At 31.7% G+C, this 25,810-nt stretch overlaps 1 protein-coding gene and 1 long non-coding RNA gene across 2 annotated transcripts in view; both read left to right on the top strand.

Moving 5' to 3' along the window:
* The first annotated feature begins 11,761 nt into the window (after nt 1-11,761).
* LOC127719542 (uncharacterized) lies at nt 11,762-13,578 on the top strand. The gene is made up of 3 exons (XR_007990354.1): nt 11,762-11,947; nt 12,461-12,558; nt 13,245-13,578. It is a non-coding gene; the product is annotated as an uncharacterized LOC127719542 (long non-coding RNA).
* Nucleotides 13,579-20,001: 6,423 nt separating this feature from the next.
* The window catches only part of LOC127719541 (matrilin-2-like), a 199,947-nt gene continuing 194,138 nt past the window's right edge, over nt 20,002-25,810 (top strand). Inside the window, exon 1 of the mRNA XM_052225756.1 lies at nt 20,002-20,021. The gene's annotated coding sequence lies outside the window, so the exon portion shown is untranslated. The remainder of the gene's footprint in view (nt 20,022-25,810) is intronic.

The raw sequence follows: 25,810 nt of genomic DNA, 5'->3' as shown, positions 1-25,810 counted from the left end.
CTCAAATCGACGTCCGTTTCTCAAATCTGACGTCACAATAAAAGATTCCAAAATCGACGGCCAATTGTAGACCCCTCTAGTCGACGTCGTTTTTCTTGTTCTCAAATCGACGTCCAATTTTAGGCTTCTCTAATCGACGTCCTTTTTATGGATTTGCCGCAATGACGCCATAACTTTATTAAAAGACCGATGTAAATAGGTTGTGATATCAATTTTAAAATTTAAGAGATTATATAAAAATAAGTAGATGTGGTATGATTGCCAATAGGACAACTATCAACTAGAGTTCAATTGAAGTGGATGTAAGCAATTATATAGGCAACCGTACGGCCTTCAACAATGATAAAAATCTTAGTCTCAGTAAAAACCCATACCGTAAAGTCGGCTATAAAAGGCCACGACATGAAAAATGTAAACAATGCAAACTAGAAAACAAACGGTCTTATTCATAACAAAACAACTCCGAAAAACAAACATGACAGACATAAACCAACGACAACCACTGGACTACAGGCACATCAAGATTTTGGCTGGGTTAAACATGTTTGTGTCCCCTAACCTGGAACAGTGCTGTAACAGCGCAACATAAAAACATTATGCCAATTTCTTTTGTATATGTTTCACTCCAGGTGTAAAACTCAGAAATTTGTAAAAAAAATATCTCACAGAGTCCGAATTATAATACTCTCAAAACAGTTGGCTGTACTTCTTTATTTTGTCCATTGTTGAAGACTGAATGTTGCCCTCTATATGTTGTTTGGTTTTTGTTGTCGTTGGGATGTTTTCTCATTGACGGATACTCACATGTCATTTATCAGTATGAATATGAATGACATTCGACAAAGTAGATCGATTGGATTAGTTTCTATCAAGATAAATATAAATAGACATGTATATGTTATAAGATGTCGGTGATTGTCTTGTTGTCAATTAGTGTCGATGTTAGTCCTTTTATTTTGTTTTAGTTGATTCTTTGGGAAGAGATGTAACTGACTGTGTTGTTCCTTCTCATACGCCTTCTAAGTCATTACGATTTGTAATGTAAAAAGATAATAAGTTCTTAAAACAGCTTTACATAAAGACAAAACGATACAGATGATATAAATAGAGATCAATCTAATAACAATAATGCTGCAACGGATAGAAATCGACCTTATGCAAATGAATATCAATACATCTGTTGCTTTTTTCGGGTTGAAAAAATCTCTATGGAAAGTCTGTAACTATTTGAAAATTGGGGTGTTATAAAAAACAAACAAACCAAAATTCATCTTTTATTTCGTATTTGAATGTTCCAAAATCAATCAAAGTCTTATACATGTACGTCACATTGTTCGTCGATTAGAGGGTCAAAATATTGGACACTGATTTGAGTATGTGACGTCAGACTTGGACGTCGATTTGAGGAACGGACGTCGATTTGATACTGGACGTCGATCTGAGTCTAATATATATGCTATGAAGCGATCTTAATATGTTTGACAAATGCTTATCTTTAATCCCAATCATGTGGTACACTCGAAAATTCAAATCTTAGTCAAGAAACTACTACACAAAAAAAGCGAATTTAACACCTGAATCAGGAATCGAAGATGTCCTGAAAGGATATGAAGTTCTGTTCAAATTAGTTCAAAATATTATCTGTTAAAATTTATTTTCAAAATATATATGAGGGTCAGAATGTGGTTCTTTAATTTCTGTATTTTTTTATTTTGAGATATTTTTCTTGATCTTTGAAAATAACGCTTTTGCTGTAACATTCTCATGAAAACCTTTACGATTACATTGTTCTGTTATAACAGGACTTTTTATTTTGTTAATCGTTCATTTCTGTAAATTTATCAGTATTGTATTGCCTAATTCTTTTTTCCCCAAAGTTATTCTTTTTACTTTTGCGTTCCCATCATTTTTTATTTTTTGTTGTGCTTATTTTTTACTTTTTATATTTTGTGTTGTCATTATTCTCTGTTCACATCTAGACCCTCATAAATGTTCTATTTTCATTTTTTATTGAGAAAATTGAATAAGTAGCTTTCTATACTGGTATTGCCGCATATCGAGAGGACAAAATCATATCCATATGCCTACAAATCTTAATTTCTTTCATACAACAATTTGCAGAGTGTCCCACATAGTTCTCAGGATGGAACAATGTCCCGAAACCTTGTTGTCGAGCACACCGCTTTCAATATAAAAGACCGATATTGTTTTTCGTGTAAATGTACCGGTTCAAAAGATGACTGAAGAAAATCATTGAAATGTTTTTCTACAAAAATGATTTTCCGATAAACGATCTTATTATTTTTAAAAGAAACTCAGGAACAGCATTGAACAGGTCGTCTTGAATTCTGTACATACACACGGTATTCTCGATATATTAACAATAAATGTTTATATAGGAATATGGTCCGTTTTTGATCTAGTGAGTGACATTCAAAAGTGTTTCTGTTAATATTTGCTGCATACCAACCGATTTAATAATGATTCTTTCCTGAACATATCTGGCCTAGTAACTAAGAATTACGAACAATTTGCATGTTAATGACGTAAATTGTTAGTTGAAGAGAAGTTGAGATAGTTAAGCGAGGTTTCTATACCAATAGCAACATTTCAAACCAATTTTATTTAAAACTCCTATAGCCTATTGTCAACCTCCTCCTTTTTTTAAAAGGAAAATATTTTATTTATAACTATTTTTAAGAACGCTTTTTAGTGAATGTATAAATAGTAGCGCTCTTGCACAATATGTAAAACATTGATGAGTTCAATTTTTAAGTGCTTGCAGGATTGATAACTTTTTTCACACTAGATTTCCTCTGTTAAAGCCCTAAAAATATAAATATAAATTTGACAGCTTACATACCTATATCTTGTGAAAGTCAACAGGATGTTATTTGAATGTTTAATTCAAGTCCTTATCATACCCCATATTTACAAAGTACATATCATAAATCACGACAGTTGGAAAAATTCAACTTTCAATTTTCAAAATTTTCTTCGTATTATATAGAAATAAGAAGATGTTGTATGAATGCCAATCAGACAACTCTCCATCCAAGTCACAATGTATGAAAAGAAAACAATTATAGATCAAAGTGCGGTCTCAACACGGAGCCTTGGCTCACACCGAACAGCAAGCTAAAAAGGGCCCCAAAATGACTAGTGTAAAACAATTCAAACTGAAAAACAAACGGTCTAATCTATATAAAAACGAGAAACGAGAAACACTTATGAACCATAATAAACGACAACCACTGAACAACAGGCTCCTGACTTAGGACAGGTGCAATCAAATGCAGCGGGTTTAAACGTTTTTAACAGGCGCCAACTTTCACCCTAACCTGAAGTAGTAACATTACCTGAAGTAGTAGTATAACATTACAACAAAGAAAGACACACTATAAAATATCAATTGAAATGGCTTAACTCGATCAAAAAGACATATTAACAAACCAAAAAGTAAACATACACTGAACAAATAAATTTGATCTATGACAAAATATAACTACAATATTAATAAAAAAAAAAAAAAAAACGGAATGTAAAATAATGTTGAAAAGACAACTCTTACCTGGGACATAATGGTGTTAAATAAAATAACGTACACAGGTAAATTTAAATATAATAATTTTGTTGTAAGGAATATGGAAACATTTTTTACAAAATAAATAAAGTTGTTCATAGTACGAGCACGGAAGTGAAAATTTATCGTCATACTGTCATACTTAATACCTATCAAAGGTGGTACATATTAAAAAATAGTGAGATTAGGTATAACACAAAATAAGTAAATAATGAAGAACAAAAATGCATTACAAATTGTGTCAATAGGTCAAATGAACACGAAAGTACGATTTGAGAGTACTCGCAGTTACTGAAAGCTAGTTAAAAGCCGAAAACAATCAATTACAAAAAGCATGCATCAGAGACTAAAATCAATTAAAAAAACATCCCAGTGATTTAGTGTTTAACGCCATGGACATTTAAAGAAGACATGCATTGTACAATGCCAAAATAAAAGTATGGACAGGAAGTAATATAGTTAGGATTTAACCTTATAATGAATATGTATCATGTTACATATAGATAAAGCAATCTCTATATAGAAAATAAACGTGGATGTGTATTTATACATAAAAAAAAACATTCGAAAAGAATACAAATTTAGTTATGTTTTAATTTGTTGATGACAAAATCGATATTTGTGCCAATGTAAACAATGTTAAAAAATCTTATTACAACAATAATAAGATAATCTTTACTAATAATTTGTTTAAAGGTTCGATGAGTTTACACGGATCACATAGTGATTTCCGCGCTTTTAGTACAATATAACCGTTAAATTTAAGAAGTGAAATACCTTTTTTATTAAGTTTTCTACAGGTACAGCCAAATGTACTAATCAGATCTTTGTATCTATGAAAGAATTTAGTTAATGTTTTAATCAATTTATGGTAACGAAATCCCTTTATGGTAACGAAATCCCTGACTTGATAATTTACCAGTGATGCATTGATTACGTTCGTTAAAATCTATGACATCACTACACATACGGGCATAACGAACGAGTTGGGATATATAATCACCGCACGATGGAGCCAAACGAACATTGCCGTCTAAAAAAGGAAAATTTACAATAGGGAATGACAAAATCGTCTCTTTTGTCGTAAATTTTAGTATGGAGTTTCCCTTTATAAATTGGAGTTTCTAAATCTAGAAAAGGACAACTACTGCTGTTTATGTTATATTTATTTAAAGTAAGTTTCTTTGGGTAGATCTCGGTAGTATATTTAGAGAAATCTGGATTATTTAACGAAAAAAATATCATCTGGATAACGGTAGGTATTGTTGAATGTGTCAATCAAATGTAACAATGACGTGTCTTTACTGAGTTTGGTCATGAACTGAGATTCATAGCAATACACTGTAAATTTAATTACTATTGTAGATATTAACGAATGTTTAGACATAACGTGTTTAAATAATGGTAGCTGCGTTAATGTTGCTGGATCGTATTCATGCCAATGTAACCAGGGATATTCAGGTGATGTGTGCCAGTCAGGTAAACAAATTATATAAGTCAGATATATTTCCGCCGGAGTCATTCTGATGATAGATGCTTTCATTTTAATTTCATAATTGAAATTTACTTGTGTTGTTTAGCTCTTAGATGTGATAATAAGCATAAATGTCCAAATATAATGAACCTTTTCAATCTTACTGTCTACAGGATTTAACATTTTGTAATATCCTATGTTGCACATTTCATTTGTTATATAGCTTTAATATCCGTCTAAATAATTGTGTATATCCTTTGTTTTTCTGTTATAAAAATATTCCATGTAAAAATAAGGTGATTTCTAATGAAATGACTGTCCATCAAATACCAAGTAGAATGAAGTTAAATAGTTTTTAGATTATAATTTTCCTTTGAAATAAACACATATGTTTACTTCTAGATATAAATGAGTGTTTACTTTCCAATGATACCTGTGACGATCAGTGCATAAATACAAATGGATCGTTTTATTGTAAATGTAATGGTGACAGCAAGTCTTTATCCGGAGATGGTGTGTCTTGCACAGGTAGGAACAGCATGCTGAATAGTAACAAATAGTCACATATCCACCCTAGGTAAAGATAAATACACAATCATGCAATTGTTTAATTCTCATAGTTTGTGTGCTTCAAGAAACCACTAATTTCTTAAACGTTTGCTGCATTTTGATATATATGTATATGTATAAAGTAGTGTCAAGTATTCGTATTGCAGAGGGAGTGCAATGAAAACGACTATAAAAGAGGGACGAAAGATACCAGAGGGACAGTCAAACTCATAGATCGAAAACAAACTGACAACGCCATGGCCAAAAATAAAAAGACAAACAGACAAATAATAGTACAGATGACACAATATAGAAAACTAAAGACTAAGCAACACGAACCCCACCAAAAACTGGGGGTGATTTCAGGTGCTCCGGAAGGGTAAGCAGATCTTGCTCCATATGTGGCACCCGTCGTGTTGCTTATGTTATTACAAATCCGGTAAATAGTCTAATTCGGTAAGTCACATTCGTGAAAAGGGAAGAGTATTGTAGTTACGACATAAGGAACATATCCGATATCATCTGTGAAACGGTTATTCCATAACGGTCAACCAACTCGTGATGGCGTCCGTAAAATTTACGAAGGGATGATTTCAACTTCACCATTTGGAACTCTTGGTTTAATAGCTTCCTTGTGAGCAGCAATCCTCTATCAAGGAAATCATGATAGGAAACACAAGCCCGGGAATATCGTATCAATTGGGAGATATAGACTCCGTATGCAGGCGCTGCTGGAATGTTGCTACATAGAAATGGAAAGTTCACAATTGGGAAGCTGAAATCATCTCTTTCGTCGTAAAGTGTTGTTTTAACCGACCCTCATTGTCAATTTCTAGATGTAAGTCAAGATATGAGGCAGACTTAACTGTATCTGTAGTATCCTTTATCTCTAGTTCGATGGGATAGATTCGTTCAACATAGTCACCAAATTTTGTATTATTTAGTGAGAGAACATCATCTATATAGCGGAACGTAGAGTTAAAGGATATTGCTAACTTCTTATCTTTCTTCCTAAGAAGTTCCTGTATGAAGGCAGCCTCATTATGATAAAGAAACAAGTCGGCAAGAAGAGGGGCACAATTAGTTCCCATTGGAATTCCGACAGTCTGTTGAAAAACACGTCCTCCAAACGTAACAAATATGTTGTCAATCAAGAAATCAAGCATCTTGATAATGTCAGTTTCAGAGAATGTTTTGTTTGAATCAGAGTGATTCTTTACAAAGTAGGATTTATCCCTCCCCAAGACAAGATACTTGTATCTACGTTCGCCATTCTTTTTAATGAAACAAAGTAATACCAACTCCTTCAATTTGTCTTTTAGTTTGGAATGGGGAATACTTGTGTAAAGAGTAGAAAAGTCAAATGTTTTGATACTATTGCAAGATGAGAGAGTCTTAGATTGTATGTTCTCTAAAAGATCTTTGGAATTTTTTAATATCCACATCTGATTCACGCCACCTCTAGAATAGGCAGTTTCACAATAACTTTGGAGCCCGGCTTTGATTGCTGATAAAAGAGATGTTAATAATTTAGAAAGAGGTTTTGTGGAGCACTTGGAAGACCCATCAATATACCGTTGTTTGTAAGGACACTTATGTAGTTTAGGTATCCAATACAGTGATGGAAGATCCAGTTCTTCATCTTTGGTTGAAATTCCAAAGGAACATAGAACAGACCTATGATTATCCAGGATTTCCTCTTTGGTAAGTGTCGTGAGGGTATATGTTGAGTTTCCAAGTGAATTGTCAATACCTAATTCATTTATCAAGCAGTTTATGTAATGATATTTACTCACAAAAACGATGTTGTTTGGGGCTTTATCTGCGGGGACAACAACATATTTGTCATGGAGGTAGGTAAAGTGTTTTGCAACATTTGGGTCTTTAAAAATTTATGTAGCGTGGGTATTTATTGCCCATTTAGTTTCTTAATTCGGATTTGTATCAACGACCTCACAGCCTTAATCCATTCGGAAAGAGTATCTGCGTCTTCTTTCTCGCGTTTAGCCATTGCCTGGCATAATCTTCGACTGAATCCATCAGTATTTTGAAGTTGTATTTCCAATTGATGCTATAAAGTGCTCAGACGACAAAAGGCAAAACATGTACAGTAATACAATAAACATTTACAAAAGGTAAACGTGAATAGTACGATTATGAATCGACGGTGGACACAAATATTCAGAGAATTTTATCAATGCATTGTGCATATAAAAAAAAACAATATTCCTGCATTTCTCTAAATCAATGTGATTCCTTAAAAAATAAATGTGCGAACACATTTTCTGGACGTGGCGTTGAGAGTGTTAAATCAAAATAATCATTATAAATCAAAAGATAGTATGCAAAAGAAAAATATTTTAATTCGTCTCTGATTTTGTTTCTTCATGTCATGTGTTATCTTTAAAACTTTTTATTCTGCATTTGTTCATCATATTTTGATATAGCACTTTTTTCCTTCATACAGTCATTGCTTCCGTTTGAAGCTAATGATGCCTTCCCAGAATTTTGATGTTGATTTAAAAATTTATTCATTAGTAAATTATTTATAAATAAGCTTCTTGACAATAAAATATCTATTAGTGGTCAAACTTAGAATGAGCCTAATAGCAAGGATTTGCTGACTTCATATTATTCCGCATAGTGTAAAACCTTACATACTGTCACAGTCACGTTTTCTGTGTTTGTTGATATCTTAGTAAAAGCGAAGTTATGCGTTGAGAATATACATATATGTGTCTTATTTACGTTTATTGTAGTTGAAATCAAAGAAAAGTCATACAATAGTGTGGCAGTTGGTCTCGGGACAGGTATATCGCTTGCATTCATCGTAATGGGAGTTATTTTTGTAATTGTCATGAAAACAAGACACAAAAAGCCATATACACAAAAAGGTACATTCAATGTACAATTATCAAATTGCAGATTTGACACTTGTTATGCAAAAACAGTCAGTCGTATAATATTGACGCTTGATTTTTGTGCTGTTCATAGTTAATTTCACTGTTTCAAAATATTCATTAAACGATTAATTCTTGTTTGTAAACTAAGTAATAAGTCAACTTTTATGTATTTATGAACCTGAACACTATTTTTATTAAATATTACTAAGAACGTAACGTAATAAATATGTATAATGTACTACCGATATGGTACTGATGAACACAAGCTAGGGAAGATACCAAGGGTACATTCAAAAGTCATAAATATGATAAAAACAGACCATAACCATGGCAAAAAACAAAAATACGAACGACAAACAACAATAAAGAAACATAACATAGAAACAAAAGAATGAACAAAACAACCCCATCCAAAAACCGGAGGTGAACTCAAGTGCTCTGGAAGGGTAAGGATGAAATTATTCGGGCTTTTTTAAAGATAGATAAAGTTTTATCAAAAAGGTATGACATTTATCCTATTTAATTGCATAGAAACAACATATTTCATACAGAATTTACCAAAAAGAAAGCGTGTAATGATATATAAAATTGCAAAAGTGCAAGTAAAGCTTCTTTTTAGTGGTGTTATCATTGACATATTCACAAAATTTGCTATACAATAAAACGATGTTTGCATGAATATTGGCAAATAAACAATTCTCGTAGAATAGATAAAGAATTCACAAGCTCGAGTAAAAAAATTTACCTTGAACATTTACTATATTTTTATCATCTTGTGAAAATGTTGGCTGCCTAAACTTTGTCTTTGCAATTAAAATGAAATTGAGCCACAAATTGAGCAGGGACATAGCAAAATTCATAAGTTTCGCACAACCTGCAAATCTCTTGTTATGATTTTCTTGAAAATATATCTTCAGAAACGAAACCAGCGTCTCAGAAGTACCAGTCAACACAGGTAGGGACTAGGTAAGAACTGAATTAGAATATGACAAAAAATCTCATCTGTTTCCCAGGTTCTCATTGGTTGGAGTATAGTGTTACTCATATCTGGCGTGTAATTATTTCTATCATTTTGGCATCAAGGTAGATCAAATATCCGCAATCCATGATTGTAAAGTAGCAAAAAAAAAAAAACAAAAACAAAAAAAATTCGTCTGCATCTTGATATGAACTGTAAATAAAATTGAGAATGGAAATGGAGAATGTGCCAAAGAGACAACAACCCGACCATAGAACAGACAACAGCAGAAGGTCACCAACAGGTGTGTTTATTTTTAGAGGGGGACTACAATTCATTTGTAAGACTTTTCTTGTGTTTTATCTCAATATAACGATTGCTTTTATCAATACAGAATATTTTTCGTTTGATTAAATGTATATCCTCCAATTGAGGCTTATAATGGTATAGATAGCAAAGATAATGCAAGTTCCCAAGGGAATGCATATAAAACTTATCTTTATTGTTTGGTAACAAGAAAACAAGTTCTTCCATGATCATAATTTTCTGAAAGCGCATATTTTATTTCAAAATGTTAGCGTTTGGTTTTCTTTCAATTCACACAAAATTCGTTTGTCTATGAATAATCTTTACAACATGACAATTTTGCACAACCTTTAGCTTGAAAAAAACTCAGTCTTTCATACAATTAATTATACATTTTTGTACTTCTGACAATAAATTGATATAAACTTTATTTTTGCAAGGCATTGAAAAAACCATCTGCCCTTGGATAGAATTTCCGACTTTTTTTCTTTTTGCTCACGGATATTCAGTTGAATTTCTGCGGTCTACAGTGTATAATGGTGTGTTACAGATCGAAAAGATCTACATGGTTTGAAGCCTTAAGCATTGTTCAGCAGATTGGTGCATTCGTGTCGACCGTAACTTTTTCAGAACGGTGTTTACTAAACATAGGATACATAAAAAAAACGGAACATAGTACACGTATGATTAAAAGAGAACAGGAATAATTTTGAACCGATGAATATAGAGATATTTCAGTTTTATTCAGCAGCTAGTAAATGAAATCAATCATAATCGGTACAAGTATTGCAGAATGAAAATAACGCATTATGAATCTGTTGCGTACGAAATACTTTATTTCAGATTTTATCTTCACTTGGAATGCTCAAACCCGAAAGTATGAAAGCCAAGGACACGCAGGACATATTCATATATGTGCTTGATAAAAAACAAAGAGCTATACAATCATCATATACATGAAAAGATTAGCCAAGTCAACTCTGCCTTAGGGAGTTGCAAGTGATGGACAAATCTCTCCCTTTCCAAAAAAATTCTGTACCCAAGATAATTTAAACTAAAAACTACCAATTAAGCTATTGAACAAGCAGGCTTGTAATGTACCGACCGAGTCCTATGTTCTATTGTAACATTAATCAATATGGATAAACATGGTGTATGATGCATGCCTAGATTTTTTTAGTACAAGCGATACCCTTGTGTTTCGTTTTTAACATTGTTTTAAAATGCAATGCTTTTTGCAAAAAACAATAATGTAAAAATCAGTGAATAGCAAATATATCCAACGCTTCGAAATAGATTGAGTTCGTTTTTTTACAAAAATTAATAATGTATTTCCACTCTTTTAATCCATTCATATAGTGGCGTGAAGACCATTAATAATAAAAATTATGAAAATGGTATGTATATTTATTAATTAAATTTTATAGGGAATAACAACTGTACTAAACGTTACTGTTATTAAAGCGGTAATGTCCGTTTTTACTGATCATTTGGTAATAAAAAAAAAATGGCTTGAACCTGTCTTGGTAAAGGTGAATTTTTATTGAAACCAGGAAAATATTACATGTAGGAATATTATCATTATTAGCAAAGCTATAGTAGTATAATTATTATCACATAGTTTTCTTATTGAGAAAAGACACGTACACGAAATTAAAAAAAAACCAACTATAATTTAATATATTATCTACTTTATTTAAAATGTAAGGATTTTATTTTCCAAGTAACACATATCCAAGTTGTCCCCTTTTAAAACCAGATGTAACAACAGACATGATATTGCTTGAAATGGAAATATACATTATTGTATTGAAACTTATTAAGAACTTGAGATATCAAGAATTTCCTTATAACGGGTGCATTACATAATTCCTAGTGAAGATTAAATTAAGAAAAGCGCGTTGGAAGCATCAGCTTAATAGATTGTTATTTTCATTGATTGATATGACAATTGTGTTTATTTTTGAATTATTACTCTGCTACAGATGTTTAAAGAAAATGTGAGTTCAGTTAAAATAATACGGGAATAAAACTCTGTTGAAACATATATTTAAGACATAAAAGACATTGATAAATTGCTGTATATAAGTACCTAATGTGCTTTATAGATTCATATTTATTCCTTTGCAATCGTTTACAGTAATGAAACCTGAGGAATCGGAAAACAATCGAAGGTAATTCAAAGTTAGATATAGAGTGTGTTGTTTTTCTTAATTTACAACTATCATTAAAGCAAAGGCAAATGAAGAAAACAACACAAATATAATCAATTAGATAAGCAAATAAAAGTTTTCAATTCAGGTGCATTTGAGGAATTAATTATTTGGCCAAAACAAATCACTATAACACAACTGTTGAGGTAAATTTGAATGAATTAAAAGAGACTATATACATTTACTGTGCAATTGAATTAAGTTTTTGAGGGGGTGACTTTTACCGAAATAATGGTTGACACATACCGCCTTCCGATACCTTCCAGTACACCGTTGTTTATTCCGGATTGACAAAATTAAGGCGACAGTAGTTTACCGACGTTCAAATCTGGTAAATCTATTTATAAAACAATGACATTGACATAAAACTTGGGCGTCCGAAGTGCTCTTCTGGATTTACATACAACAGGAACGCCACAAGTCAAATATTTCAAAGTCAATGATGTATAGATACTCGAAAACTTATTATTACAGTATGAACGAGTATGAACCAGTTGTTGTAAAAGAAGTTGTAAAGGTAGACAAAGAAACAGTAGGACAAATCTCTTCATATGACAACATCCAGATCAAAGGTACAGATACTCATATAATATAGCCTTATAACAAAACGTATTCCAAAAAGTGTTAACAAAAATACGGAACTCCTCAATAAATTCATAAAGTCCATAAAACCTGATAAAATCAAACGCTGGACAATATCAACCAACGACATGAATTGCAAAATACTGTCATATTTTTGACTTGGTAGAGGCATTTCATAAACAAGTGGTATAACTGATTAGACGCATTTTATAAGGTTTTATGTCTTTGTGCTACTTAAGATTATTTAACGATTTGTTGCCAAGGCGACTTTTCGAAAATTCAATGTATGACTAAAAAAATCCAAAAAAATAGTATTTCTTCCGATGCGCTCACTCGCCAAAAATATTGAACAATATCATTATGAAGAAAACCCGATAATCTATACATACCTGGCTTTATTATTTCGTGGCCTTGTTACTTTATATTGAATGTAGGTTTTGAATGGAAAATGTGTGATTTATGCAGAGGAAGAGTAACGTAGCTCATTGGAAGTTCTCACCCTACGATTACACTTGGTTTACCAATGATGTTCGAGAGTTTTTACCTGAACATATAACTTAGTTTTCTTGTCCATAATTCAAATTTATTTCAATAATTAATCATCTAGTTAGCCTTTTCCAGTTCCAATTATGACTCATGATTGTGATTCCTTTAATCCATTTTATGATATTTTTAGGAATAAGTGAACACAATGGACAACAGAGACCCGACAGAGAAACAGCTGAATATGAGAATTTAGTCATTTTTAGAAAATAGATATTTTAGAATCAATTGACGTTTTATGTCTTGACGGTGCTTTATAATTGTGCTTTACTTTTGATGGAATATTGTTAGAATTTCAAAATCAATTTAAATAGCTGTAATGCGCATCTTTCATTTTTGACACTTTATTTAACTTTCTTCTTAATATTTTCATATGATCTTGAGTAAAATTAACAGAAAAAGGCCACATTACGGCGATTATATGTTTGACACAGTATTACTTGATTGACTATAATATAAATTAACATTTACTTTTAATATTGGTAGGTCCTTTACTCGTTCTTGACATGTTTCTAGCTTACAAACCAACAAGAAACTTTTTTGCAACATCAATATGCATTTAGGTTTCCTCAGTATTAATTGTATATATATATTTTTGAGTATATCAAACTGTTTATCTTAAACTCCTTCTTTCTGTTTACCAATATAATTAATGTATTCCCTGTAAATTCAAATTATTTTTATATCACAACCATCAGAACCATACAATAAAATTTAACAGTTCCAGTTTTTCTGTACCAGATGCGCGTTTCGATTAAATAATGTATGCATTTAATTAAATGTTGTTCTTCCTGCGGACAAAGCTTCAAATAATATTGTCTTTGTATGTAAATCGTACTACTTCGTGTGTCTTTTAAAAGAATAAGGAATAAATAAGCTCTGAGGTAATTCCACATACAAAAACATATCATTTGATAAGAATGAGATTTGACGAATCATAAGTTCTTCATGGCTTCAATGAACATTAAACTGAACAGCAAATCGGAGGACTAACCTTGTTTGTATTGGATACCTAAGCTTCACAAAATTCCGTACAAGCAACGGTACATTGCCGGCTCATCTGCATGTTCGACGAAGGAATTGTCCATTAGATTGACAAAAATTATGTCCGCATTGAAAGAGGGACTTCAGAAATACTGTGAAACTATTAACTCGCAGAGTGGTTTTACAATATGTAGATTCTAAAAAGCTCTAAAGAACTTCTGGATAATTTTAAATCTCGATCTTTCTCTGAAATTAGTTTTATCAAAACTTTTGATTTTTCAATCCTGTACCACCGGTACCATTCCCAATGTGAAATTGAAAATCGTCTAAAGAAAATATTCCACAATGCTTTTCCACATAAAAATGGTAGCATACTAGTACGCTATAAATTTATTACTTTGGGATACCATACGGCATATTTTACAAAAGGTAAAACATGCTATACAGATGAACAAGTGATCAGTATGCTGGAGTTTCTTATTAGCAACATATTTGTTGAATTTGGAGGTAGAATTTTTCAACAAATTGCCGGCATTCCTTTGGGAACGAACTGTGCACCTCTCCTTGCCCGATCTCTTCTTATTTTAATGTGAGTCGGAGTTCCTTCACACACTTGTCAAAAACAAGAGGATCAAAGAAGGCAGATCATTTAATTTCACATTCAGATTTATTGATGATGTTCTTTCTGTTAACAATTTTATGCGACTGTCAAACAAGTGAGAGGTTTAGCTAGCTATAAATCCAGGTTTACTCCACCATTTTCTACATAAGAGAATGCCTGTACCAAGTCAGGAATAAAACAGTTGTTATTCGTTCGTTTTTGATGTGTTTTGAGCTTTTTGAGCTTTTGATTTTGCCATTTAATTATGAATTTTCCGTTTTGAATTTTCCTCGGAGTTCGGTATTTTTGTTATTTTTTTTTAGGGTTATATATTGTTAGTGTGTGTGTTTATTATTGACGAGAAACAAAGCTACTGAATCACAAGAAACAGTAAAATGAGAGCAGGCAATATAACTATATATAAATAAGAAGATGTAGTATGAGTGCCGAACAGCAAGCTATTATATATGTATGTAAGCATCAAATATATATCCGGCATCAAACATGTGTCCTTTTTATTTTAAACATAATTTATTCATTAAGACTTAAAAAGGATTGAGCAATAGGCACAGCTTGAAAAAAGCTCTCTCCATATTACGTGTACACGGTATAAATCAAATATTAACAACTGTTTTTAAAATAATATAATATAGTGGGAAATGCATGCTACTTATGAGGACACACAAGCAAGTATATTTTTACAGTGTTCATTATTAAATGTATAGTATATTTAAGTATGTAGGCAATTAATAATCATTTATTCAAGTAATTTGAGACATGTAAATATCCGTTTTAAGTCATTAAAAATATATGTATATAAGGTTGAGAAGAGACACTAAGTTTACTAAGTGGAATAAGTGAATTCATGTTGAAAAAAAGGAAAGAAATAAAACAAAAAAGTAAACATTAAATAAAATAAAAATTCAGAAAATTTCAAACAAAACAGTGAGCGTCACTGATATATTTCTAAACAGATTTAAAAATACCAATATTCATATCATACGAAAATAATCTGTTTCTAAAAAGTAATAAGTCAATATTTATGTCAACATTATCAACAATTGAGTGAATGGAATCAAGTAAGATCTGTCTTACATCATTGTACTTAGGGCAAATAAAAAAAGAAATGCTGGTTATCCTCAATAGGGTAAATACAGTTTGCACAAATAGTGTTTTTTGATAAGAAATGATTAAACAAATGAGATTTTAGGTTTCTATCATTATTTTTGAGTTGACAATGACTAAATATTATTTTTCCTTACCTCATAGTGAAAAAGGTTTAAATATATCACCAATCCTATAAAACTTGTCCAGTCTACTTCTAACTATACATAAACTTATGGATTTTTGTATACTTAGAGGAAAACTATTCCAAAGTCTTATAGTGGAAGAAATGAAACTATCAAAGTAAGAGCTGCTTGTTCTAGCAAATGTGTGTGTGTGTGTGTGTGTGGAGGGGGGAGGGTGAAAAGTATTATTTTCATTCCTCAAAGTATAAGGGGTTTGTCTGGGAAAATATGACTTGACTAACTCGTATAAGCATGCAGGTATCATCCCATTTATTATTTAATAAACAGTATGAGCGTATGTTTATTTCGTCCTAATTCTAATTCAATATACAGTGTTTGTCTTGAGGAATTACGCAGTAGTCCAGTAAGAATTCTAACAGCTTCTATCTCAATATTTCAAGAAGCTCGGACTCGTGCTGGGAGCAATTGCCCCAAACAACATCACCATACTCTATTATAGGTCTAATTAAAGTATACATAGTAAATACGTATAAGTGAATTCCTATCTAATTAATAGTTTACTTGTCGAAGCACAGATAAACGAGAGCATGCTTTTTTATAAATATTATCAATATGTGTGTTCCATGAAGCTGATGACTGAAATTTTTTCCTAAGACGATAGTAAATATTTATTTACATTTGTCCTTTCTTCCGATCTGTGTCCTATTCTATATTTGTTTCAGGTTTGCAATCTGTCATATGTGTTGACTTCAGAATTATTACAATTATCGAGGAAAGATATTTATTGCCAAAGACACCAATACGACTCTAATATTCGAATACTATGAGTACAGGGAAAAGGGAAACTGAAAGTGAGAGGAGCGAATTAGGAGCTATGGGATAGAAACAAAGGAAGAGAAGGGGTTAAAATAGGGATCGACTAGAAAATTGTTTTTAGAAGGGTTCGACATGGATACGGAAATTGGGAATGAGAGTCTTAGAGTGGAAGTCAAGGAGCGAGAACTAAAAAACGAGGGGAAGTAAAAATAGGGATATACTTCAAAAGTTTTTTGACCAAAGTTCGTCTGAGAGTAAGGGTCAGGGCTATGGAAATTCAGAACCCCATTTTCACTTCTCTACAAAGGGCTTACCATGTCCAGAAAAGGGTTAAAAACACTTATAATTCTTATCTTTCAGGTATTATGATTTGTTTTAATTGTTTTTAAATCAAAGCTTAAGTTTAATAGTGAAAACAGTAAGAATGTTAACACAATTTTATTCTCTGCTCTCTCAATATAGACACATTTGTATTAAACACTTGGGGGAGCTGGGATTGTCAAACAAGTAAGAAGTCTTGAAGGCCAAACAAACGATAAGGAAGATTTGTGTCTTTTGTAGTTTTTTTGTTTATTTGTTAGTTGAATATGAATCATGTAAGCCCTATCAGGCTGATTTTTACAGTTTGTTATTATGTTTTGCTATTACACAATGTTCTCAAATTAGGATAGGGTAGAGTATTTTAAAACCGACACATTCTATATGTGCCTGTCATGCGTCACATCACATTACTGAAAGTCTACTTTTTAAAATGGACGCACATGTGAATGAACCAAGAGTGCCATGACGTTACGGGACACAGATCTGAGGAAAGGACACATATTGGAGACTAAAAAATGAGTATAACGATGTCACGGGACACATCTCTTAGGCTGGACACAGATTTGAGGCTGTACATAGATTTGACTCTTACATGCGTACACCAGGAAACACTGTAAACACAACCAATATCAGTTAAATCAAAGGTCAGTGATATAGTGGTGCTTTAGAAAGGTAAACATAAGCATACCGTCTTTCAGGAGACATCGCATAGAACGAAAATAGAAAATAATGAAAGTGCTTACTGTTTGTTTGTATTGAACTTTTTGGAGATAACATCAATGCGCTTATTAATATACTTTGAGGCAAGATTTAAATTTAGATTGACTTTTTTGTAAAAATTCTGTAAATATATCGATAAATGATGCAATACAAAACTTCTGTATTAATTTATTAGTCTATATATGTACCTTTAATGTTAAAGTGATCGAGCTTAAAGAAGGGGTTCAAATAGAAAAACCAGAACCCCTCTCATTAATGTTTGTGTTATTTTAAATGTTTATGGTTTGTGTCATTTGGTTTTATGGCAGATCTTTGATAACTCTGTTTTATCAATTCATTACTTCTGTACACTCGATGAGATTTAGAGCTTGATATACCATATGGAGACCTGTCAACAATTGAAGACAGTATGTTGAACCCTAAATTTCTATTATTTCGCTGAGATGTTTTATGCTGCTGTATAAACACATCTCGCTTTATTCATAAATAAATATTGAGGCGAGTGTTATAAATGGTAATCAATTGTTGTCTCACTATCAAATAGACTTACTTTTCTTTCCTCATAGTCTTAGTGACGATAATTAAAAAAATAATAATCTGTATTGCGACACTGAAACTCTGTAAATTCATTCTGATTTCACAATTTCTTGAATATTCAATCAATTTTCTCGACATATATGGAGATTATCACATATGTGAATTTTGTTGAGAGTTAAGACTTCTAATGAGTTTTTTTTAACATTAGACAGCTTATCAAACTGGGAATGATATCCACATCTTTAATCTGTTTCTATTTATGTTAACGATTTGTACTAATCTTAACCTCCATTACATAACGTAACTTACTCCCTTGATCAAAGTGAATCTCTAGACGATATGGCAATATTTGTGCATGTCCATTAAGTTGATCTGCAATGTTTCGTTTATTTAAATTTCTAGCGGTTAGAGCGCTATTGTAATAAACACAATTTATTTCTGAAACACGTCTGGGGCGCAATGAATGTTATTTACTTGTATATTTAACTGGATCCATTTGGAGCTATGCTTATTCATTACGACGCATGGTGACTTGTTTATAGTTGAACTTTTATTTTGAACTAGCTATTGTATTCAATATGATTACATAAAAGGCTCTGATTCGTTTACCTTTTCTTTAGATGCTTTATTTGAACATGTAAGTGACATGTAGCCAATAGCATGTACATATAGCTAGCTATAGATATAGTCAAGTGGCTGTCAGCCAAATCCTTGTCACATTTTTTTTAAGTTTTGAATCTTTTGAAAGTTTAATAATATTGACTTTAATTTGCCTTTTGTTCTTCGAAATACGTCTTACAGTTTCTTTGAAGAATATTTACAATATGACTTACGATTTTGTTTTGAAATAGATGCTTTTCAAAATAATGAGGTTTTGGTGCATCAAGTAGTCATTTGAACGGCTTATTTGGGGATTGTATATAAAATATTTGACATTTTAAGTGATATCAATTAGTTTGTGGAAAGCTACAACAATATCCTCAGTTTGTCATATTTGTATTAAGACATCAAGACATAAGGGATCCTCCACATGGTTATAACTGTTGTTGTATTAACGTGATGCATTGAAAGCCAATTTTTTTTTTCTTTTAATAAATTCTTTAATAGATGATTCTAAATTGATAATAATAAGGATGTATTTTATGTTATTTACAACAACTTCCATTCGACCAACGGAGTGGAGATTTAAATGGGTCCAAATGTCAATATACATTAAATAATTCATGTATGTAGATCGAATTATTAATCTTTATTATTCTTTTGTATATACTGTATATACTGTTATATGCTTTAAGCATTCATTATGTTAGATAATTTTATAGTTAGACTTGTATTTAATATTTCATCTTCTATCATCTTGATCAATGCAATGAAAAATTAAGATTTAAGTTTGACGCTCAATGAATTGCATTGCAATATGAATTAATTTACTTTTTTGTAAAAATGTATATGCATTATACTTTTGTTTGTATTCTATTTTACGGTAAAGTAGGTAATTTATATTATCGTTTTCGTATCCATATGTTTAGCATATTTATCTAACTCATCTATAGCTCTTGCATATAAAAAACCAGGAAGACTTCCCTTTTCATCTGCACAATACATTGCATGTAGTAGGCTTGAGACATTCTAGTAAAGCCAGCATGTGCTTACTTCGGCTACTTGTTATCCTGCATTTCAGGTAATAGTTTTATTTCAACTCATTTTTGAAATGTCAGTTGTTTCAATATATTTTAAATTGTAGTTTGGATATTTATCAAGAATATATTGTTTATAATCAAACATACAGTATTCAAATATTAAATATTTCATAGTTTTGACATTATTTTATTTTTTTTTAGAATATTTTCAATGGATATTTTTAAATAAAGTTTCGCTCTTAGTCATTTCTATGCAAAATATCAAAATTTAGTACTAGTACCCTTTCTATCGCACCTGGCCAAAAAGGCAAGTTTGAGCGATTTTTATCACATATGTCGTCCGTCGTCCGTACTCGTCCTTCTGCGTCCTTCCGCCGTTAATTTTTTACAAAAAAAAACTTCTCTTCTTAAACTTATGGAACAAACGTTTGCAACAATTATCCTTGGGAAATTCAATTAGTTTAAAGAATGTGTCCAATGGACCTGCCTGCCAACCAACATAGTGACACACACTTAAATAGAACATATAGATAAAATGCTAGAATTTTCAATAATCTTGTAAACCGTTATTAGATGAAGAAAATCTGATGGAGCAGAAACGTTTTCATTGATATATATACATCTACCGTTCATTTGACCAAAACTTTCAGGGGACTCCTTATATGCCTCATTGTCCTTAAATGACAATTTTACCACTTTTAAATTTCGCCTAATAACGTTAAGATTAATCGTTGGTATATATTTCTTCAGATAGAATTGTCTTATATTTTGTCAGAATGTAGATTTTCACATGTTTTTTTCAAACATTTAAGAAAGGGTCACCGTGCTATTTTTCAATCTTAGGTATATGATATACATAACTTTTTTTTCAAAAGATAAACACATGCGGAGTTTTGCAAAACGATTTGGAATATCTTCCTTACAATAATGTATAAAAAACGAAGCCCGCTGGTTGTTTGACAACCGGCAATATATTGAAATTCAAATAGCCACCTTTTTATGCAAGAGATGTCTGTGTTAAAAAATAAGGTATAATATATCAACTATTATTTATAACAGATTATTTAATAGTATAATAGGTTTCATATGCTGGAAAAAAAGCATGCAAAAGCTATGTTAAACTGAATGAAAAATGTAATTAGACATTTATACTGGACACAAACAATGCACGTGAAGTTAGCGACCGGTTCGTTATTCGATATTCGATATTCAATATCCAACCGGCTGCTGGCAGTCGGTTCGATATTAAAATTTAGTTGAAAATCATAAAAATTAGAATATTCGATAACATTAAAAGCATGATTGTCATAGTTAAGAGGAGTGCACGTGAAAAGATATGCAGGAAATCGTTATATGACCCCTTCAAGCTGTCGTAAATTCTCGTTGTCCTCAAATATAAACCCTTATGTAAGTTGCATATTTGTCTTTATGAAATATAAAATTTTATATCAATAAAACGACATCAAAGATGTACTTTTATATATAATATTTCTTAAAACAAAAACAAAAACAAAAAAAACCGATCACTCTAGAAAAATTTAGAAATATCAATAGAAATATTTTTGGAAAGCCCCAAAAAAGTGAAAACCTTCCGGAGACCGCTTAGATGACAGTGAGACCCCCTGGTCTTTCGATGTCCATAAAACGACGATATCTTAAACTATGTATATATAAAGATTGTATCAAAAGGATTTTCCAGAATAATGTCAGCTTCGATATCTACGGAGAGCTTAAAATGTTACTTTTCCGCTAAAAATTGTCGAAAATTCAGGACAAAGGGTACAGGGCGATGGTGAGACCCCCTGATCTCTCAATCTTCCCAATATTATGCAGATAGTTAGTTAATATAAAGAAACAAACGTGACTAAAATGAAGTTGGGTAAACTTTTTGTCTTCTATGTTTACGGAGGGCTCAAAGTGCCAGTTTGATATTCAAAATATATAGTGAAAACCTACCGGAGACTGTTTAAATGTCAGTGCTGCAAAAGGATTTCCCAGAATAATGTCATCTTCGATATCTACGGAGGGCTTAAAATATCACTTTTCAGCTAAAAATTGTCGAAAATCCTTTTAATAGCATCTTTATATATACAAAGTCCACAATAGTATTCAATTTCGTGGATATTGAAAGACCAGGGGGGTCTACCTGTTTTTTCAGCAGAATAATGTCATCTTCGATATCTACGGAGGGCTTAAAATATCACTTTTCAGCTAAAAATTGTCGAAAATTCTTTTAATAGCATCTTTATATATACAAAGTCCACAATAGTATTCAATTTCGTGGATATTGAAAGACCAGGGGGGTCTACCTGTTTTTTCAGCAGTCTCCGGTAGGTTTTCACTATAAAATTTAAATATCAAACTGGCACGTTGAGCCCTCCATAAACTTTGAAGACGAACAGTTTACCCAAATTCCTTTTGATGTCATCTATATCTATATATAAACCAATTATATGCATAATATTATAAAGATTGAGAGATCAGGAAGATCTAACAAACCCCTTGGCCCTCGTTCCTGGATATAGCTGAATATTTAGTCATTCGAAAATTTCTTTTTTTTTGGTTTTCCATAGTTGTTTCTATTTATATTTTTAAGTGTTAACAGAGGGGTCGTTTCTTTTTGTTTTTTTAAATATCATTTTTCTAATGTTAATTCGTGATTATATTCTACTGATAAAAATCTATAGGCCATAAAGAGAAATATACGATTTACATAAGGGTTTATATTTGAGAATTTACGATAACTTGAAATAGTCACAAAAAAGATTTCCTGTGTCTTTTAATTTTTACTACTATAAAGTAATAACTTTCATGCTTTGAATGTTATCAAATGTTTAATTTTTTTTATTATATTCAACCTAGAAGATTTGAATATCGAACCGACTGCTAGCAGCCGGTTGGATATTGAATATCGAATAATGAATAACGAACCGGCTGCACATCCATACACAAATACTATTATAGTTTACTTTTATAAATTGTGTCTTGGATGAAGAGTTGTCTCATTGGCACTCATACCACATCTTCTTATATCTACAAACAGTCCACGAAATGTATTCTGGAAATAAAAAGAATTTTAAAATAGTTCATCAGGAGCGTTTTAAAGATTTAAACGTTTGAAAAAAAATATTATTGAGATACTTTGGCAACTTTTATCAAAAATCTAGAAAAACGGACACAGTCTACCCTATTTGGATATGCAACTTTCATATAAAAATTTTTTTTTTACAGGCTTATACTTGGACATATAGCGTTTGGGTATCTTTGCATTACAAAAAGTATAAATCAATTGTAAAATAGCGTGATTAGATGGAAATTGCCGATTGTTGGAGATTCTGAACATCAAATACTATATACAAATATGAAAATAACCAACTATTCGTCGACTTTATCACTTAATTGCAGCTCATCAGAGGTGAGCTACACAGGCTCTTGAGAGCCTCTAGTTATGTATTTTTCTTGAAATTTTGCTTCAACCATTCGTAACACTGGTAAGTCCATAAACCTCTCCAAACAGAGCAAATTGCGTCAAATTTTACTACGTTGATAATGCTTATTACATTTATTTCAAACTCGTAGTAAAAATTTGAATATATACCATTAGAAGTGTCACTTAAATGTTCGTCGTGTTAATTATTCGTGTGTGATTGCATTGTATATCACATTCAAATGAGCAGTGAAATTTTCACGTTAGAGTACGTTTCTCGTTAAAATGCTACCATAAATATACCGAATACCGCAAAAAACACCGCGAACATTTCCTCATACACGATTGCAGTACTCATTTCACATGAAAGAATCAATCAAGTACACATGTCAAATATTGTGTTTATGCCCTCGCAACTAAAAGTTGGGGGGGGGGGGGGGGGGGGGGATATTGTTTTACCCCTGTCCGTCCGTCCGTCCGTCCCATTATGGGTATAAAGTTATTCTACAAAACTCCTCCTACAGTTTAAATGCTAGGAAGTTTTCACTTTGCTGGGTGTTTGTACATATATTGAAGGTGTGCATGTGGTCAGGGTTTTGATTTTTGTTAATGTTTTCTCTTTAGGGAGATAGTTGAACTTTGTTGTATTTTGAAATACTTTCCACCTGCAGGGGCATCATTTGTGTCTCCCAGACACAATAATATCTCAAAGAAAGTCCTACATTGATTTTGTTATGATACAGTTACTTCAGTGTGGAGTGCGGGGCATCACTTTGTCTAGTTTTTTCTATAAAATAGCCTGTTTAACACTTTATAATGACGAAAGTAAACTTTATACAAGTAGCAGGTTCCTCACCTCTGATACAATCTATTGCTCTTTAATTCAGGTTCAATCTTTATGATCCAGATTTCAAAACAAAAGAAACAGAAAACTTGTTTTTCATTGATGTGACCTTTAACAGTATCATTTGTTAAGTACGAAAGTATAACAGAACCTGCTTTGCACCACGTGTTAGATAGTACATAATGATTAATTAGCAGGGAAGTCTTGCGTACAAATAGACAATATAAAGAAAATCTAAAGGACAGTATTCTTTTTTTTATTATAATTGCAACAACAATGAAAAGTAAATACAAATCCTTAAAGGGGCATAGCTGTCAAATTAATGTTTACCGATTTGACTCTAGTTCTCATATTTGATTTATAACATACTTAAACGTATATCCAAATTATAAAAAGTCTAAAATAAACAATTTACAATGCATGGGCTCGATAAAATGTATCAGCATTTCGTGTGTATTTTGGTCTAGACGCCATTTAATTAACCATAGAGATGACCTCCGAAGACTGCCGACGGTCATATAACCATTTATAAAAATAAATATAGATATAAATAGATAGTGAGCTCGTGCAATTGGATTTTTCTAGGTCTGTTTGATTTCATATTATAGGTTAAATATATATATTAAATCCTCGCTTTTACCTGTACAAGAATGAGTTTTTGTGGATCGAATCACTCAAACAAATGGTTTACCCTTGTTTCACTTTCAATGTTGACATCCTTTACCTTTTAAGAACTGAACACGCCATATTCATGCGTAACCCGTCTAAAGCTAAGGGGTTAAATTGAAGGTCACATGAATACGGATTCAATGAGGTCGAAATATTCACTTGCAAGTGAATATTTCATTAGCGATGTTTTTAGCTGATTTTTACAAAATTGAACCAAACTGGCTGCTAAAAGCAAATTATTATTTCACTATTTCACTTTCATTAATGATTGAACAAAAAAAAATCATATTATATTTTTTTATATATCTCGTAGCTAATGCCCCTTTAATTGTCAATGATATAAATTAAAGGATATATACAAAGTTATTTAGAAAAAATATATAAAGAATAAAGGATGATTTAGGGTAAAGATATCAAACAAATCAATATGATACTTAATTGGCAAATTGCAAAATACAAATAAGTCTTAATGATACTTATTGAAAAGAGACAGAAGGTATCTAAGGCACAATGACAAATCACTAGTCGAAGAGTAACTGACAATACAATGGCAAATAAAAAAAAAACAAACGACAAAAGCTTTAAAAACAATCATTGAAAACTAAAGAATGAACATCACGCTTCCTTCCGTAAACATAGGTTAAATCGGGTGCTCTTAAGTGTAATACAATAATAGCTTTTTTCGTAAGCAGTACAGCTCATAGAATATTGTGTGAGGAGATCCCGCTTCACTCGTTCTATCCACCGTGTTGTGGTAAGTTTTGACCGCCACTGAGAAACAAAAGTATATCACTACAAATTCAATATTGATCTGAAACGGTTAAACACTAAATCCCTGGGATGTGTTTTAGTTAATTTTAGTCTCTGATGCATGATTTTTTATTATTAAC

The sequence above is a fragment of the Mytilus californianus genome, unplaced genomic scaffold (genome assembly GCF_021869535.1).
Source record: "Mytilus californianus isolate M0D057914Y unplaced genomic scaffold, xbMytCali1.0.p SCAF_11, whole genome shotgun sequence".
In the NCBI taxonomy this organism is placed as follows: domain Eukaryota; kingdom Metazoa; phylum Mollusca; class Bivalvia; order Mytilida; family Mytilidae; genus Mytilus; species Mytilus californianus.
The sequence above is the reverse complement of the archived record's forward strand: the minus strand, read 5'-3'. Positions and strand labels throughout refer to the sequence as shown.